Source organism: Macrotis lagotis, chromosome 2 (genome assembly GCF_037893015.1).
Source record: "Macrotis lagotis isolate mMagLag1 chromosome 2, bilby.v1.9.chrom.fasta, whole genome shotgun sequence".
In the NCBI taxonomy this organism is placed as follows: Eukaryota; Metazoa; Chordata; class Mammalia; order Peramelemorphia; family Peramelidae; genus Macrotis; species Macrotis lagotis.
The window spans coordinates 306600314-306618844 of NC_133659.1; positions in this window are offsets into that span (position 1 = coordinate 306600314).

An 18531-nucleotide genomic window follows, 5' to 3' on the forward strand; every position below is an offset into this window, starting at 1 on the left:
AGAGTTGGGAACAATGGAAATGAGGGAACAAAGCATCCCGAAATCCTAATTCCCAGTCACTGTTCCTTCCCTTATACAATTCTGGTGCCAATCATCACAACACTCCCCCAGCACACGCAATCCAACCATGCCATTGCACAATCTGCTATTTTACCGATGAGGAAATGGAATTAGAGAGAGGCTAACTGACTTATTCAGAGTCACTCCAAGTCAGTGGTTAAGATGAGATCAGATCTCAAGTCCCCTTAAGTTCTTGGCTGAGGGCAAGGCAAGAGTCAACCTGCCTCATTTTTTTAAATGCTCCAAGATAGCAGCACATTCTTCAATCTCCACTTCATTCTTCTAAGGATCCCTAAGAGGGAGGCTGGCCCATTTCTTGCATAACCACTTGGAGTAGGAGAAAGGGAAAGTCATATCCTGTGAGGGAGGGAATGTAGTAATTAGGAGGGAGTGGAGTGGGTGGGGTGGACAACTACAGCTGTGACAGGACCACTGCGTGGGCCGTGAAGAAACTGTAGGTCCTTGGGCCAATGGGACCTGACTCAGCCCCAGCAAACAGATCATTATCAACTGCTCTTTCCTCTTGAGGGGAAAGAAGTTTGGAGCCACAAATTGATATGTGAACCTGAGCTAGACACAGAGAGAGCTATTATCCTCAAACTAGAAAAGGACTGGTTTGTGTAAATAAGGACAAAGGAAGCTCCGAAGACCTAGGGCCACGGGTCTAGAGATGGAGGGGACTTCAGAAGTCAAACCCTTTCATTTTACAGATGAGAACATTGAATTTCCACAAAGGGAAATAACTTAACAAAGATCACCCACACAATGAGATAGCCTACCCTTTGAAAGATTCATTGGAAGCAGGCAAATGGACAAGATTTAAGAAACAAATCTAGAACTGCCACCAACCAGGGAATGATCAAAGGAGGCAGTTATTAAGATAACATATAAACAAGGTCATAAGTCAAAATTGTAACACTCTTGATTCATTGCAATCCTACCCAACAAGCTGACCATAAATATGAGAACTGTCACAGTTTTATGACTGAATTTAGTGTTTTGCATTGCAAGAATCAAAATGAGGGGAATCTCAACTTGAGTTAGGTATAGAGGAAACAAAGATAATGAAAAACAGTCTATGTCCTCCAAGGAGTTTAGGGTCTTCTGGAGGAGGCCAAGTTGAGAGTCAGACAAAGGTTATCTCCAACTCCATTTGCTTTTCTTTGATCCTTCTGAATCCTACACTTGACCTCTTACTACCCCAGACTTATCACCACCACCATCACCATTATTACCACCACTACCACCACTACCACCACCACCACCATCATCATCATCATATTATTATTATTATCATTATTAATATCACTGTTATTATCATCTCATTTGATTCTCACAACTGCCTTTTATTGTTGTTGATGAGAAAACTAAAGCAAGTAGAAGTGACCCTCCCCAGGATCACAGAGCTAGTAAGTAGTTGAAGCTGGATTTTGTTAACTGGGAAAGAAGGATTAACTGATCAGTCAGGATTCCCAACTCTGACAGGTGTCATTTACTTCAACTGTTAGAAATTCTGGTGTTCCCTCAGTTTGAGTTTTCAACCTGGATGATGTAATAAATTAAATCAGCCATAAAAAATAGCAGTTCCAATAGCTACTCTCTTTTGCATTCCAAAACTAGATTATCATCCTATGCCAGTTTTTTCTCCCTTAGTAAATATTTATTTAGGAGAGAGGTGAGGTACTAGAGGTGTAGAATGAGGCACATTCTTAGATAAGGTCAATGTGACAAATTCTTCTTCTTGGCAAAATATATTTGTTTATTACAAGGGGGAGCTTCTATTTGGAGAGAGAGGGTGAGAGTGGGTAGCACAATGCATAGCAAAAAGTGCACAAGGTATTTCAGAGCAATTTTATTACCTCTTAGTTAAATTATATAAATATGTATATATAATATACATATGAATATCACATATGGGCATACTTTTTGAAAACCAAAACAGCAATTGTTTCTACTTTATGGAAATGTTGTTTGTGTTTACTTCTTATTATTAAACTAATAATAAAAAGTAAAAAATAAAGAAAAACCCACATAAATATTGGTCTCCTTTAGATTTTGTGCAAAACAAAATTTCTCTCTAGGGTTTGATGATAAGTAATTAATCAAACAACAAAGATTAATTGGTGATCTAATATATGTTCAACTCTGGACTAGGCATGGTAGGGCATATAAAGCAAGGGAGGGGAAAGAAGGGTGGAGCTCTGTCCTCATGGAACTGGCAGCTTAATTAGGGAGGCAATAAAGATAATTTATAGGCAACTAGGTGGCACAGTGGATAGAACACTGACCCTGGAGTCAGGAGGACTTGAGTTCAAATCCAGCCTCAGACACTTATTAATTACCTAGCTGTTTGATCTTGGGCAAGTCACTTAACCCATTGCCTTGCAAAAATTTTGAAAGAAAGAAGAGAGAAGAGAAGAGAAGAGAAGAGAAGAGAAGAGAAGAGAAGAGAAGAGAAGAGAAGAGAAGAGAAGAGAAGAGAAGAGAAGAGAAGAGAAGAGAAGAGAAGAGAAGAGAAGAGAAGAGAAGAGAGTTTACAACTCAGTGGTAAGGTACAGTGAAAGGAGTATTGGATTTGTAGTAAGAACACAATGGTAAGAATTCATTTTCTGCTTTCTACTTGTCTAATCTTGAATAACTTGCTTACCCACTATGAGCCTCAATGTCTTCCTCTGTAAAATGGGAAGAAGGAGTAAAGAAAAAGGAGAGACTAGATCCCTTCAAAATCTTATCTAATAAATGGTTTATGGCAAGTGGCAAATACCAAATGAATGACAAAATAAATATTCCAGCTGTAAGGAGGAAACCATGTTTTTGACGGACCTGGGGTGATCAGAAAAAATAAATTCAGAGAAAAACGAAGCCCCTCGTAGGAAAGAATAAAAGCATATTAGACAATATTTGACTTATGCATCCAGTAGGGCCAGTCCTTAGATGAAGACTCAAGGGATACAATGTTAAATAGAACCACTTAAAATTTGTATTTTACTGTTACAGCAAGTCCCTCCATTGTTTTTTTTTTTTTTGCCATAACAGGAACAGGGGAGTCTGCAACCATTCAGCCCTCACAACTCTCTCTCAATCTTGACCTATGTTGTCCATATAATTCAGACTAATTCATCTCTTGTTCTCTCTTCAAGCAACACAAGTCCCATAGCTCCATGTGGCGGTTGGAGAGGCAGACAGGACACTCATTATCCATATATTGCTACTTTTAGATTTATTCTGATTAAGATGAATATCCTCATGTTTCAAGGACATGGAGAAATGAAACCAGGAATCAAGGAACGACTGCCCTATTAAGCCCAATCACCAAAAGGTGGGGGTGGGGGGAGAATTCTGAAAGGAATTCAGGGGGAAAAAGAAGACATAAATCCTGAGACACAGGAAAACAGTAAGTATTCCCCAATCCAAAATGTTTCCTTGAGAAAATATATTGGTATTTCCCTTCCTTTGATCCAATATTTGAGAATTCAAACCAAGAAAATTCATCCTTTTATATAATTCCTTTGGAAAAATCCAAAATATCTTCTTCTAATTTTGTCTTTGAAGAGCATATTTTCCCTTGTAAGCAAGATTTACCCAAAACTCTTCCAAAGGCAAATTTGCATTAGTCCAAGATGTAACCTCTTGGAATCAACAGTTATGATATAAAAAAGGTTCAGACAGTTATAGATGAACTATAAAACTATGACTCAAAAAGAAAACTACCATGCTATACAGGGTTCCAATTCACGACACTTCTGCTTCTAGCATGAGTTTTTAATCTATTACGTTCTGCAGCTTTTTCCCTACTTGTTAGCTAGTTCAAAAACAATCCTTCTGAAAAAAAGTTAAAAAAAAAACTGAATAATACCCCCCCAAATAAACCCTATTATTCTACTGAACAATACTGATCACAAATATTTCTTGAATATGTTAAGGACATTATATGGAATAAAAGAAAACTTTGGAGAAATTGTTAGAGTAATTGTTTTCTAAGTTACTAAGTGGAAAGGAGAGAGTCCTAAAGAAAATTGACCTTTTAAAGAATAATTTTTTAAATGGCAATACCTCTTCATCTCCTACTTTGTGCTCTTTGAGATTATGGTCTAGTCAGAGGTATCAAACTTATGTCCTATTAATTCCACAATATTCCAGAGTAAATGAAGATGTAACTGGAAAATATTTAACAAGATATAAATATGTAATAAAATATTATATATAAATATAATAAAATATAATATATAAATATAGGTAATATTAATTTGTGGTTTTCTAAGTTAATATGCAACCCCCAGGGATCCTTATTCATGCTTTACTTACTCCTTTTTCTATTTGAGTTTGACATCCCTGGTATGAAAAAGAATAATAATGCTCATCCTTCATTTTTTAAGAAGAGGGAGGTGAAGCCATGACAAGCAAATAAATTAGATTTGAGTGACAGGATGCTGTCCTAAATCAACCTCACTTTCCCCTCCGGAGTCATCCAGTGACCAGTTATAAAACAGGACAATTGGAGATAGCTCTGGATGTGAGAAAATCAAGGTTAGGTGACTTGCCCAAGGTCACACAGCTAGTAAATGTGTGAGGTGACGTTTGAACTTGGGTCCTCCTTACTTCAGGGCCAGCACTCCACCTACTGCGCCATCCTACGCTAGAAGTTTTCCAATTGGTTTCCTTGTCTACCATTTCTCTCCTTCCAATCTATACTTTCAGAGTAATATTTCCTGGAACGTTTCTTTTATAATCCTACTCTATTTCCAAAAATTTTAAATTATTCCCTATTTTCTGCAGGAATAAAGTCCCAAATCTGATATTCAAGGCTCAATACAATGTGGCTTTGGCTTTCTTTCCCAATTACAGACTCTGTTGCTCCCTAATTTAATGCTAAATTCTTGTTAAATAAGGATACTTAATTAATTCCTTCTGTTTCTGTCCTTCAGGGATCATAGGATTATGAGATAATAAAAATAGACCTGAAAAGGAACATAACAATTGTCTGGTTCAATCTTCCTATTTTAAAGATGAGGAAACTGAGGCCCAGAGAAGTTAAGTGACTTATTCAAGTTCATACAAGCAGAAAGTGGTAGCACTAAGATTTGATTCCAGATCCAATACTTGGTCTAATGTGCCAAGATTTCAGAGTCTTGGGTTCAGATCCTACTGAGGATATTTACTCGCTTTGTACACCTGAGTAAGTCACTTACCTTCCATGCGCTTTTGTTTCCTCAACTTTGAGATCAGAGAATTGGACTTGATCTCTATATCCTCTTTCAACTCTAAAACTATGGTCCATAGGAACTACCCTGGACAGTTCATAGGTACTTGTCTAAGGTAAGTGGCATGAAATGGGGCAGCTAGGTGGTACAGTAGATAGAGCACCAGCCCTGGAGTCAGGAGGATCTGAGTTCAAATCTGGCCTCAGACACATAATAATTACCTAGCTGTGTCACCTTGAGCAAGTCACTTAACCCCTCTGCCTTGTAAAAACAAAAAAAAAAGCGTTTATGAAAGACAATTGGTGTAGCGGACAGAATGCTGCCCCCAGAGTAAAGAAAAATTGTGTTCAGACCTGGCTCTGGCATTTAATATCTATATAACCATGGACACAACTCTCTAAACCTCAGTTTCCTTAAATGTATAAATGGTGATGATAAGACCTACAGGATAGAACTCATAAGAGTTCTAAAAGGCTCAAACACATACATATGCATGTGAATGTGAATATTTTATGTGCATATTATATTTACATATATATGATTGTTATAAGTATGCTTACATATATGTTCATGAGAATTTTATGTGTGACTTGTGAATTATATGTGTAATGTTACATGGAAGTCTATTATTATTATTATTATTATTATTATTAAAACTCTTCTCCCTTCCTATTTCCTCATTTAATTCCCTCTTCCTTCATGAATCATTACCAGAACATTCTATCCCATAGTATCTTTCTTCTAGCCTTGCAATTCCCTATCTACAGAACCCATTTGGAAATTCTTGCCTTCAGACAACCATTGATTCACATTATAATGTGACTTCTCATGCTTTTGAACTTTGGTCCCCTCGTATTGGTTATATAAACTTCATGGGGATGGACCTCTATTTTATACAAGTCTTTGTAAATGCCACCTCCAGTCCTGCATCAGCACCTGACACAATGATGGGCATATATGGTGATCTGCTTGCTCCATGTATCCATTTTACCCAAGAGGAAGGCTATATTTCCCATAAAAAGAAAGTAGAAAGTGTTTAATGAATGTCTTCTGTGTGCCAAATACTATGTTAGCTGGGGCAGCTAGGTGGAGCAGAGGATAGAGTGCTGACGTTAGAATTAGATTAGGAGTTTGAATCCCACCTCAGACACTTGCCACTTACTGTGTGACCTTGGGCAAGTCATTTAACCCTTATTGCCTCTCAACCAGGATCATCTCCAATCATTCTGATTCATATCTGATCACTGGACCCAGATGGCTCTTCAGGACAAAGTGCGGCTGGTAACTTAGCACAGACCCCCCCCCCCCACTCAAACCTAATTCATGTGCTTGTCATGGCATCACCTCCCTGAGGTTGTGATCTTCTTCAAAAAGGAAGGACAAACATCATTATGTAGCTTCAATGAAGAAGCATATAACTATTTCCCTTTACCCAAGAACTTTAATCTAAATGATGAGGCACTAAATAGACATAAAAAAATTATACTACAAAATAGTCTTTGGGAAATTCCAAATTTTGTTTATAGATAAGAAGTCAATAGGACCCCATCCAAGATAATTCCAAGTTTTTAGTCTATTCCACGATATTTTAAAAGTAGTATAATAATGTTAGGCAAGGAAAGACCAGGCCAAAGGTTCTTAACCATTTTTGTGTCATGGACCCCTTTGAAAATCAAATGAAGCCTATTGGGCCTGTTAACTGTATGTTTCTAAATGCATAAAATGAAATAGATAAGATTACAAAGAAAATGATTATATTGAAATAAAGATGTAATTTCCCATTTAAAGTCAAGGTCCCATTGGAATCCATCCTCAGACTCCATGAGAGTCTGAAATGAAAGGTGTGATTTAGGATAGAAACTGGATCTGTGGTTGCATTGGTATAGAGAACTCCCAGATGTTTAACATCTTTCATCCTGCCAATGCAGGTCAGTTCTTCCTCTGAAACTTCTAGTATAAGAGAACTGCCTAGAGCACTGATAGCTTAAGTGATTTCTCAGGGACAGATAGCAATTGGAGGAGAAAGTGAGGTTAGTGATTTAGCACAAATCTAATTCAATTGCTTGTCATGGCATCACCTCCCTAGTGTCATGGTCTTCTTCAAGAATGAAGGACAGGAGGGGCGGCTAGGTGGAGTAGTGGATAGAGCACTGGCCCTGGAAGTCAGGAGTACCTGAGTTCAAATCCAGCCTCAAACATTTAATAATTACCTAGCTGTGTGGACTTGCGCAAGCCACTTGACCACCTTGCCAAAAAAAAAAAAAGAATGAAGGATGGGGCAGCTGGGTGGCCCAGTGGCTAGAGCACCAGCCCTGGAGTCAGGAGTACCCGAGTTCAAATCTGACCTCAGACACTTAATAATTACTTAGCTGTGTAGTCTTGGGCAAGCCACTTGTGCAAGCCCAAATTTGCCTTGCCAAAAAAAAAAAATCCCTAAAAACAAACAAAAAAAGAATGAAGGACAAACATTCCATATATATAGTGGAAACACCACCAACCACTAAGTACTATCACCATTTGTTATTAGAAAGATATCTTCTTTCCTATAGGCTTATAAGAAATAAGTAAAAATGCATTCTTTGTCATGTAGGAAGCCCCATTTCATTTCAGAATTTCAACAATGACTTGTGGAAATTGAATGGGAAATGGAAAATGGATGAGATTGCCTTTAGGAAATTGCTTTTACTAATACCACATTGCCTCCAATAAAGGTCCATCTTCTTAACAAGAGAACTGGTGCAAGTCTTTGAGTCATAGACTACCAAGGTCTCACAAAGGACAATGAAGAGACACTCACTAGTGTTTGTAAATAGGCCATAACAGATTATCAGTGAAGAACTCAACAAAATTAGTGGCATAAAGATATTATCAAAGGAATATATGACTGGAAAAGATGGTGGCAAGGACAACCAATGAGAATTCCCCATCCAATTTACTCCCTTTACTTTTCTACCTCTTCACCATCCACCTTCCCCATCCTGGAGAAGCCTCCACTTTAAGACCTCACTCTCCTAATTGGAGACTCCCTCTGGGACCAAGATTTCATGAGGGACTATGACTTCATCAACAGGGATGTTATGGTAAATATTTGACAAAAAACTCTTTGAAAATAAAAATCTATGTGGCCGCTAGGTGGTGTAGCGGATAGAGCACAGGCCCTGGAGTCAGGAGTACCTGAGTTCAAATCCAACCTGACACTTAATAATTACCTAGCTGTGTGACCTTTGGCAAGTCACTTTAACCCCATTGCCTTGCAAAAGAATTTTTTAATAATCTATGCATGAAATTTTTAAGTTTAATTTGCATTATTAACATTTTCTCCATGACTTTCTTAAACATTAAACAATGAACAAAATATTAAATCAAAGAGCTATACCTTTTACCAGTTTCCAAAGAGTAAATGCTCACATGAAAACATAAAAGTCAGCAATTTTGAGCAGGTTCAAGTGGCCCCAACATGCCTATGAATCCCAGGCATTTCCTCAACTCTTGATTTGACTCTCTCTCTGAATAATCCCCATGGCCCCACATGGAGGAGGGAAGGACTTCCCAGCCCCATTCCTTTCCCCAATCTTTGATTTACAATTCCTCTCTACATACTATTTTCTTGCATTAGAATGTAAGGACCTTGAAGGTAGGGACTGTCTTATTTGTATGTATTTGTATCCCCAGAATTTAGGAAAATGCCCAGGACATAATATTTAATAAATATCTATTTTTCTACATATCAACTATCCATCTACCTACCTATTTATCTAAGTGCCCCTGTGCTCATTAGCAACTAGAGAACGGTTCACAGATTATTAGTTGGAATCCCTTACAGAAGGCTTATGGGAAAACATGGATAAGAGTTCCCCAGATTAAGAGAGCACAGATGATTTACAATTTGAATATTTGGACAGAAATGTCCCCTCTTATGAGATCACAAGTCCCTTGAAGTATCGGAGCATAAGCTGTTCAATGATTGCAGATCAATAAAGCTGTCTACTGTAATTCAGCCCATAGTTGCCTCTTCACCCTCAAAGTGCTCTGACAACGGTGAAATCCAGAGTTGAAACTGGAGATTGCTATCCGGTTACATAAACTTCTTCTTCAGTTCTCATGAAGCAATAAGTGCCTTGTCTTAAAAACCATGGAATATGCAATTAGATAGAAGCATTTTCATAGGAAATAGACATTCCAACTGTCCATTGAGAAATAGCTTTGAATTGCTCTTTGTTCAAAACCACTTTTCCAAAAACAAATTAGAATTCCCCCAAACTGGCTGCCATCCATAGCTTTCCCTCTAATGAGTAGTCACAGGAGCACATCTTTAGAACTAGAAAGGACCTCAGAGGCCATCTAGTCTGATGCCCCTCATTTTATAACTGAGGACCAAGAGAAGTTAAGTGACTTTCCCAAGATGACAGAAGTATTAAGTGGCATTGTCTGGATTTGAACTTGGAATCTTTGACTCCAAATCCAGCCACTGTATCACAGTATTACAGGTGTTTGTTCATTTCTTTCCTCCAACATTGCTTTCCATCTACTCTGCAGTTCTCTTATTTGTGCCAATCTATGTCAATGCTATCCCCATGAGCAAGGAATGTTTCAGTTTTTTTTAACAGGTACTGGTACATAACAAACTCTTAGTAAATGTTTATTAATTGATTGTAAAGCTGAAAATGATTGAGGATCATAAACTTAAGATTGTAGGAAATGGCTTCAAGGATATGTGGAAAAAAAGAAATGTTTCCTTAAGAGCTTTAGGTTTGTTTGGTTTTTCCCCTAGGGTCCTTTAGCCTAGACTTCCAAATGTATATACAATTGCTTCTTGGTACCCATTTCTATACTTAAAACAACAGCTCAGTATCTGTTATGTATTTGTTACTTCAAGAAATAGTCAATCTTTACCATTCTAACACTGGGTAATGTGATAGAAATTTCACATTAGAAAAAGATGCTGGGAATATTTTGAGATACTTAGAACAATCACCATTTGAATAGTATATTGAATTAGAATAAATTATGTCACAAAACATTAAAAATTCTTTTCCTTTGAAATTACCCTCAAGGAAAATCACTCCCTGACTCCTCAATCTTCATTCCCAACTTACATCCAACGATTGAACACTTATGCTCAGATACTTCAAGGGACTTGTGATCTCATAAGTGTGGGCATTCTCTCCAAATATTCAAATTGTAAACCATCTATACAACCTCAATTGGATATCCAATACCCAGCATGGTGGAGTTCAGAGAGCTGGTCTTGGCAACAAGAAAATTTGGATTTAAGCCCCACCTCTAATCAATCTTTCTTGTGTTACCATAGCCAAGTCACTTCAATTATCAGTGATCTGAGCAATCTCTAAAACCCTAAGTTAAATGAGTTGCTGATCCTGATCACTAGAAGTAGTTTTCATACCAGAAAGTTCCTTCCATCAGTTAAATTATGATTTTGACCAAACCAAAAAAAATTTTTTTTTAATATTTAGAATCCAAGTCACTTACATGCCATCTCTTTCTCCAGTCTCCAGTGGATCTGACCAATCATGCTTCATGGCACATGTGGGGGAAGTATGTTAGAAGATGCAGTTAAACAATCATAAATTAATTTCTCTATACCTGGCTTTAATTTTAATTATGTCCATGCAAGAAAGTCATTGGACCAAATATAATCCTAGTAAATTTAAAACATCTGATCATTGTAGCATTACAATGGGCCAGATCACAATCAGCTGAAACTTCCCTCTGCCCAATAATAATTCCATTTGTGAATTACCCATGACCATTTGGCCCAGGTCTGTCTACACGGTAACATTATCTCAAAGGCTGCAATTTCATTAACCTCAATGATTAGAAAAGCAAGTATTCCAAACTTCCCACTTGATTATTTGCAGCGATGAGGTTTCCCCAATGCACCAGTTAAGCTTGTCTCACCGTATTTGAAGTGGGAAATCCAGTGTGACCACCATAACCTGGTGTAATGCCTCAGTGAAAACACCATGAAGAATTTTTATTTAAGTCATGTTCCACAGAAGAACAGCACCTTGGTTTTTCAAAAATCTATACACACACACAACATCAAATAAAAATTTTAAAAGCTGTTAGGGAGAGAAATAACTATCTCTCCAAAGGACTAATAAATAGTTAGGTAGATGGCACAGGTAGAGAGAATGTCCAAATAAATAAAACCCATGGGAATGAATTTTTAAAAATATCTACCTACCAACTAACCATTTTCATAAAATATTACTCTTCTATTTTACTTAGTACTTAAAATAGAAAATATATTTTAATGAGTTTTTCTTTAATGTTATTTTATTTTTAGTTCTGTCATCTGTGAGTTGGCCACTATGGGATAGATTTTTTTTTCTTTTTTGTTTCCTATAGCAAGGGATAAAATCATCCACTAAGGCAGAGGTTTTTAACCTGATATTATGAACTTTTTTCAATATTTTGATAACTATTCTTCAATATAACTGGTATATTTCATAATCATTTGTCTTTTATATATTTAAAAAATGAGATTCTAATGAAAGCCCACAGAAAAAAAATGTTAAAAAGCCCCATACTAGGGCATCAAGGAGTAATAAGTACAATGCACAGAGGCAATAGCCACATACCTGAAGTCACTAATCCTCAAAGAATAGAAATGACCAAAATATGTTTAAGATTTGAATAAGCCTTCATCCAGTTGATGGATACATGGAAGGTGAGATTTAAGAAAAGCTGAATGAGCATTGTAAGAGAAAGATTTCAGGATTAGAATTATAAATTAATCATTATCAAAATAATAATATAATAATATTGTATTATAATAATAATGATAGCTCTTTCTTTATACAGGTGTCCCAAAATTATTAGTGCAGTTTTTTAAACTAAATGATCCATACTCTCTGGGAACTTATAAATATACTGAGAAAGACACAAATAACCTTCCTCCTGCCAAACTTGGCAACTTCATTAGGGAAAGGCCCAAGGGGCAGGGATTGCTTCTTTACTATACCCAAGGAATTCCAACTCAGAAAACAATTGTAAAAGTCTTCAAGGTCAACAGGAATTATATCTATATCTATTCTGAAATGGAAGGAGGCAGGGAAAAGGAAAGGGTACCTCTATTTCACATCTCCTTGATAGGAGCCACTCAAAGGCAGTTCCTGGAATCTAAAACCAGAAAGAACTTCTAATAAAATGGATAGTCAGCTAGACTTAAAATCAGAAAAAACAAGTCCAAATCCCACCTTAGAGTCATAATAGCTGTGTGATCAGGATGGGGACTGAACCTATGACTTCACTGCTTTGGGATGCTACCAATTTGTAATTTAGAGAACCACCTATGGATAGAGATACTGAGTGAATATGATTCTGTCCAAGGAAAATGGCTTACGCAAAGACTCTAAAGTAGAAATGTATGTCATTTCTACTCCCTAATATTGAACTGAAAGCTACCTGCCCATAAATTCTATCTAATTGTGCTCTCCGGAGCCAGACAAAAGAATTTCACTCCCTTTCTACAGTTAAAGGTTTTTAACCATTTGTCAACAGCTATCAAATCTACATTTACATCCTCTTCCCCCCCATCCTATTACAGAGCTCTTCTCTAGAATATAAATCTCCAGATCCTTCAGGGGTTTCTTGCATAGTTTGACTTTGCCATACTGGTGATCCTGCCTCAAAAAGTAGTACCCAGAAAATCCAAAGAAAAACATTCTTTAGATATGATCTTTCCAAGGTAGATAATAGAACAATAATCACTTTGTATACTTCTAGTAATACAGCCTAAAGTTACATTAGATTATTTGGAAATGGAATCACATTTTTGTTATTTATTGAACCTACAAGAAAACTACTGTAAAAAATTAAAACCTTTAAGCCTTCTTCATAGAGACAGGTAGACAGGAAAGGTAGAGCATTTATTAAGTGCTTTCTGTTTGCAATTCGCTCTCCTAAGTGCTAGGAATACTAATACAAGAAAAGAAGAGTCTTACCCTCAAGGAACTTACATCCTAATGGGGAGGACAATGCATAAAGGATATCTGAAAGTTGGGATGGGGGTAGAAATCTCATGCTAAGCGTGATCTGGAAGTATTCAAGAAGTGAGATCCAGGAAAAATAAGACAAAAGTCCATCACCTGTCAGAGACAAGAATGGTTTTATGGGAGATGTTCAAGTTTCCTGAGGAAATAGGGGGAAGAGAAGGCTAGAACAAAGTTATCATGGTGTGGAGATGCCTAGAAAATCACAATTCCACCCTGTACCTGTATGGTTGATTTTTTTTACACTATGAAATAGGATTAATGTTTATCCCTGTTAAGTTATATTTGATTTACTCTTCTAGCTTGGAAAGATAGCTTTTATGCCTCAAGTTATTTCTTTGATGACATGAAGAAATTGGATGGGCTATGGAATTCATAAACTGTCTCCAAGCTCCCTTTCCTCACTTAACCATTGAAGACTCTCTTACATTCCCTAAATATGCAAATTTTCTATTTTCCCAATTCTATCAAAATACTAGAAAGGTTGTATTGGAAGGGACTTGAGATGCAATCTAATCACCACTCAAAACTTTACACAAATGGATCTGTGATTTCCTAACTGTGAATATTCTATGACATGCAGATCCCAGCCCATCCATGCTTTCCCAGCCTGGGGCACTGCTATCAACAACCTTCATGATAAATTCCTCTCATGGTTAACCGGCCATCCAGCTCTCTCATTTCCAGTGACGAGCTAAGTAGTTTCCAAGAAAATCCATCCATTTAGGGACACCCATCATCACCATCATCATCATCATCATCAATTTTTTCCTTATATGTGGCTGACATTTCTATTTCTGTAACTTCCATGTACCCTTTGAGAGTTCATGAACTCCATTTTAAGAACCCATCCCCAACTACTCCAACCCATGTTGCTGCTTCTACCTGTAAATCTGTAGCACTGTCTAAATGCTCATTTCACAATCATTAGAGTCCTACTGGTGAGGTTACCATAATACAATTCTGGTCTCAGAGACAGAAAAACCTGAATTCAAGTCACCTCTAACACACACTGAACATTTGATCCAAACAAGTCATGAACTTTGCAACAAATCCCTAAGTGTATAAATTGAAGAAATATTGGGGTTCTGCTTTGATAAAAGGTGTTTTCTCACAAGGACTTCCCTAAATCTACAAAATCACCTATCAGGTAAAAAAAAAGTACTATAATAATAATTATCATCTTTATAATGTTTCATGGTTTGCAAAGAGTTACCTCAAAAATTTTTTATTATTTGATCCTCACAAGAAGACTGTGAAGTAATTGCTATTATTATTATTCCCATTTTACAGATAAAAAAACTAAAACACAGACTAGCTAAATGATTTGTCTAGGGTCTTATAGCTGGTATGCGTCTGAGGCAAAATTTGAACTAAGGTCTTCCTGAAGTCTTTCCTGGGATAGCCAGGTGGCACAGAGGCAATAGCATAAGACCTGGACTCCTCCCCAGTGCCCTGCCACCCCCCCCCACATATGCACGTAGTAGTTTCTATAATTGATCATGTCCCCCAACTAATCCAAGCCTTCAAGGAAAAGGTATCCACTACCAGTAAAATCACGTTGGGAGGAATTTAAGAATTCTGTTTAGTCTTCTTGTTTATGACCAATTGTGTCAGCAGCTAGCTATAACAAAAGCCCCAAAAACACATTTCTAGAACCAAAGAAGCCTGACCCCAAGCAGAGAAAACTCACCGGGATACTGGAAGGATGAGATGAGATCATGCACATAAAAGTATTTTGGAGATAATGGCTCCATATAAATAGGAGGGATTAAATAATCAAGGTTACATTTAGGAATATGTCCCATGAATATCCAGCTAAGGGCTCAAATGGAAGAAAAAAAAGATCTAATTATCAAGGCCAGTCCCCAGTAGAGCCACTCTAACACAAAAACAAGGGGGAAACTGTTCCAACCCAAATAAAAATAATTCATAATTAATGAGAATGGATCGTAATCTTCCTCTGAAAGCATTATGAAATATCTATCTATGCACTTGCTGTGGTTTCACAAGTATTTACAAAGGACTTGCCATTTGCAGGGTATTGATGAGGTGATCCGGCCACTAAAACAAAAACATCATCAAAAAGCAGTCCCTACCTTCAGGACGCTTACATTCTATCTGAATCTAATTGCTTGGAGAAACGAGGAAATTTACTTGCAGTCACCTAAACCCTCTTAGAATTCCTGATTCCTCTAGTCTCTTCTCAGGTTCCTTCTTCTATAGAAAGCCTCTCCTGGCTTTTTCAACTACTGGTGTCTTTCTTCTTCTACCATCTAAACTATCTCTGTCCTACAGGTACCTACTTTCCCCCATTAGAATATAAGCTCCCTGAAGACAAGGACTACTTTGTTTTGCTTTTTGATTTTTTTGTATCCCAGCACTTAGCACTGCCCAATACAATAGTGCATATAAAGTAATGAATACTTCTTGGTTGATAGACTGTCTGATTCCTTATTCTACTAGCCATTAAGGAATACTAATTCTCATGAAGTGGACATTTGGGAAGGTTCTAATGTGAAAAGGGAAATGGTTTGTCAATTTGCAAGGAGGGTGACATCTTCTTGGGATATAGACTGCAAAATGGGAGAAGTCTTGAAAACAGTGAAGCAAAGATTCCCAGAGTATGGTCTAGAAATATTCATGGGACATGTTCTCAAGCAAAATGCAGAATCTTTAATCTTTCCTATTTATGTAGTGTCATTATCTCCAGAGTGCTTTCATTTGCAGTTGCATCTTCTCTTTCAAGTATCTTGGTGAACTATGCCTTGAAGGTCCTTGAGATCCTTTCAGTGGGTTCATGAGTTCAAAAAACTATTTTCAAAATAATACCAAGATGTTTCTAAATAGCAATAAACCATATAAATAAAAGCTCTTTGGAGGTCTTCAATCATTTTTAAGAGTATAAAGGGATTCTGAGACCCCAAAGTTTGAAATATAGTGGATATATATATATATATATATATATATATATATATATATATACACACATATATATTCATTGTGATAGAGTGGCTCTACTGGAGACTGGCTTTGATAATTAGATCTTTTTTTCTTCCATTTGAGCCCTTAGTTGGATATTCATGGGACATATTCCTAAATGTAACCTTGATTATTTAATCCCTCCTATTTATATAGAGCCATTATCTCCAAATATATATATATACACATATATATATATATTACAAATGTATATATATATTAGTAATGATGGTGGTGGTGGTGGTGGTAGTAGTAGGAGGAGGAAGTAGAAAAGAAAGAGGAGGTGAAGTAAAGGACTCAGCAAATTAGGAGTGGGATTGAGCAAATTTGCCTAAGGGAATGGAAATAATAGGCTCAAAGAATAGGCCAGACTTCAATTTGGTGAAGCCTTTGAAGAAATAAGTGACATTTTTGGATTTCATCCTTTATACAAAATCCCCATGTTAGAAAAAGCCAAATAACTGGAATTTTCCTTCCAAAATTTGGCTCATCTTCGAGCCAAACAAAGTCTTTTAGGGATGAGGTGGCAGATGCTCAGCAAGCTTTTGCTCCCTAAAGGTACTCTGTTTACCATGTTGTCTCATTCTTCTTTAACTTAACATTTGTGCTTACCTCCTCTCAGGGGCCCCCACTTTCATAAATAATTTTATATGGCACTTTTTTCCCTAAAAATAAGCTTGCCACCATTCCAAGGAGAAAAAAAAGATGAAATAAACAAAACATGAAAAACTACAGAAAATCTTGAAAAATGTTTAATGATTCATTTTAAATTACCTTAGGACTCAAGGACAAAAGCGGGGTGGGTTGGAGAGATGGGGGATGCATTATTTTACAGTTTGTAAAGGCTCAGAAAGGAATTCTGGATCAAACTCAAAGCTGAACTGAAATTCCAATCTATGTTACCCACAGCTTCCCTCCATCCCTGAGGCAGGTCTTGAGTTTCATCCGTTTGCTCTTGCAAAAGATCATCAAATTAATGATGCTATGACCCTCTACCCAAGTTACTCCATATTGGGAGCAGTCCATTTCAGGAAGTTTAGGAAACATTTTGGGTAGGCTTTGTACAAGATGGATTATGTCCAGGGAAAAAAATGAGCAGAATGGGGGAGAAACTAGATCTGAACCATAGGAACATCCAGGAGAAAAGATTAGTGGGAACTCATGGCTACCTTCAGGGCTCTGACTGACTTTGTGAAGATCAGGATTCATAGAATCTACTAATTGTCCTCAGCATAATTGGGCATAAATGGAAATTACAGAGAGGTACATTTCAATTCAACTCGAGACCCAACATCCTAATAATAAGATCTTTTCGAAAATGGAAAGTCCACCTTTCTGGATTAAAAGTTCCTCATCAGGGCAGCTAGGTGGCGTAGTGGATAAAGCACCAGCCTTGGAGTCAGGAGTACCTGGGTTCAAATCTGGTCTCAGACACTTAATAATTACGTAGCCGTGTGGCCCTGGGCAAGCCACTTAACCCCATTTGCCTTGCAAAAAAAGAAGTTCCTCATCACTGAAGTTATTCAGGAGAAAATGAGAGAGTCACTTGATTGCGAGGTAATAGAAGGTATTTCTGCTCAGGGAGGGCTGACAGTAGGGAAGAAATAAAACTGTCTTCTTGATTCATGAAGAAGGGGTAGTTTGGGAGTCCCTCAAAGTAGATGTGTAAACTCAAGTAGAAATGGACCAATAGACTATTTTTATGGACCCCTGTGGATTGTATATTGACTTGGTTTTTTCACATGTAATATTATCTATATTTTATTATATTTATTTTGTTAAATCTCTCCCAATTACATTTAAATCTGCTTTAGGCTCACTTAGGAGTGTTGCAGGGCAACATAATTTTCTGAAACCAAGAGGCAGATTTGATTCCAATCAGCTCCAAATGAGGAATCCACTTGCTACTAACTCCTTACAATTTTTGACTTCTTATGAATATTTATCATAGGATCACTTACTGTTGATCAGGGAAAGAGATATAAGGCAAAAGAAATGACCCAAGACTTCTCTAGGCTAGTCTCTAGTATCTAAGCTAGCTGACACCTGGAAGGAGTTGCCAATTCTGTCAGGTGGAGAACAACCTGGGTCTGTGCTGGAACCCACCCTGTAGGACACCCCTGCTGGAAATCTCAGCAAGAAATAGAATTGCAACTTACAGGTAAAAGAAGAGAAACTATTTTTCCTTTTATTTTGATTTATTGATTTGTTTTGCGAGGAAATGGAGTGAAATGACTTGCCCAAAGTCACACAGCTAAGTAATTATTAAG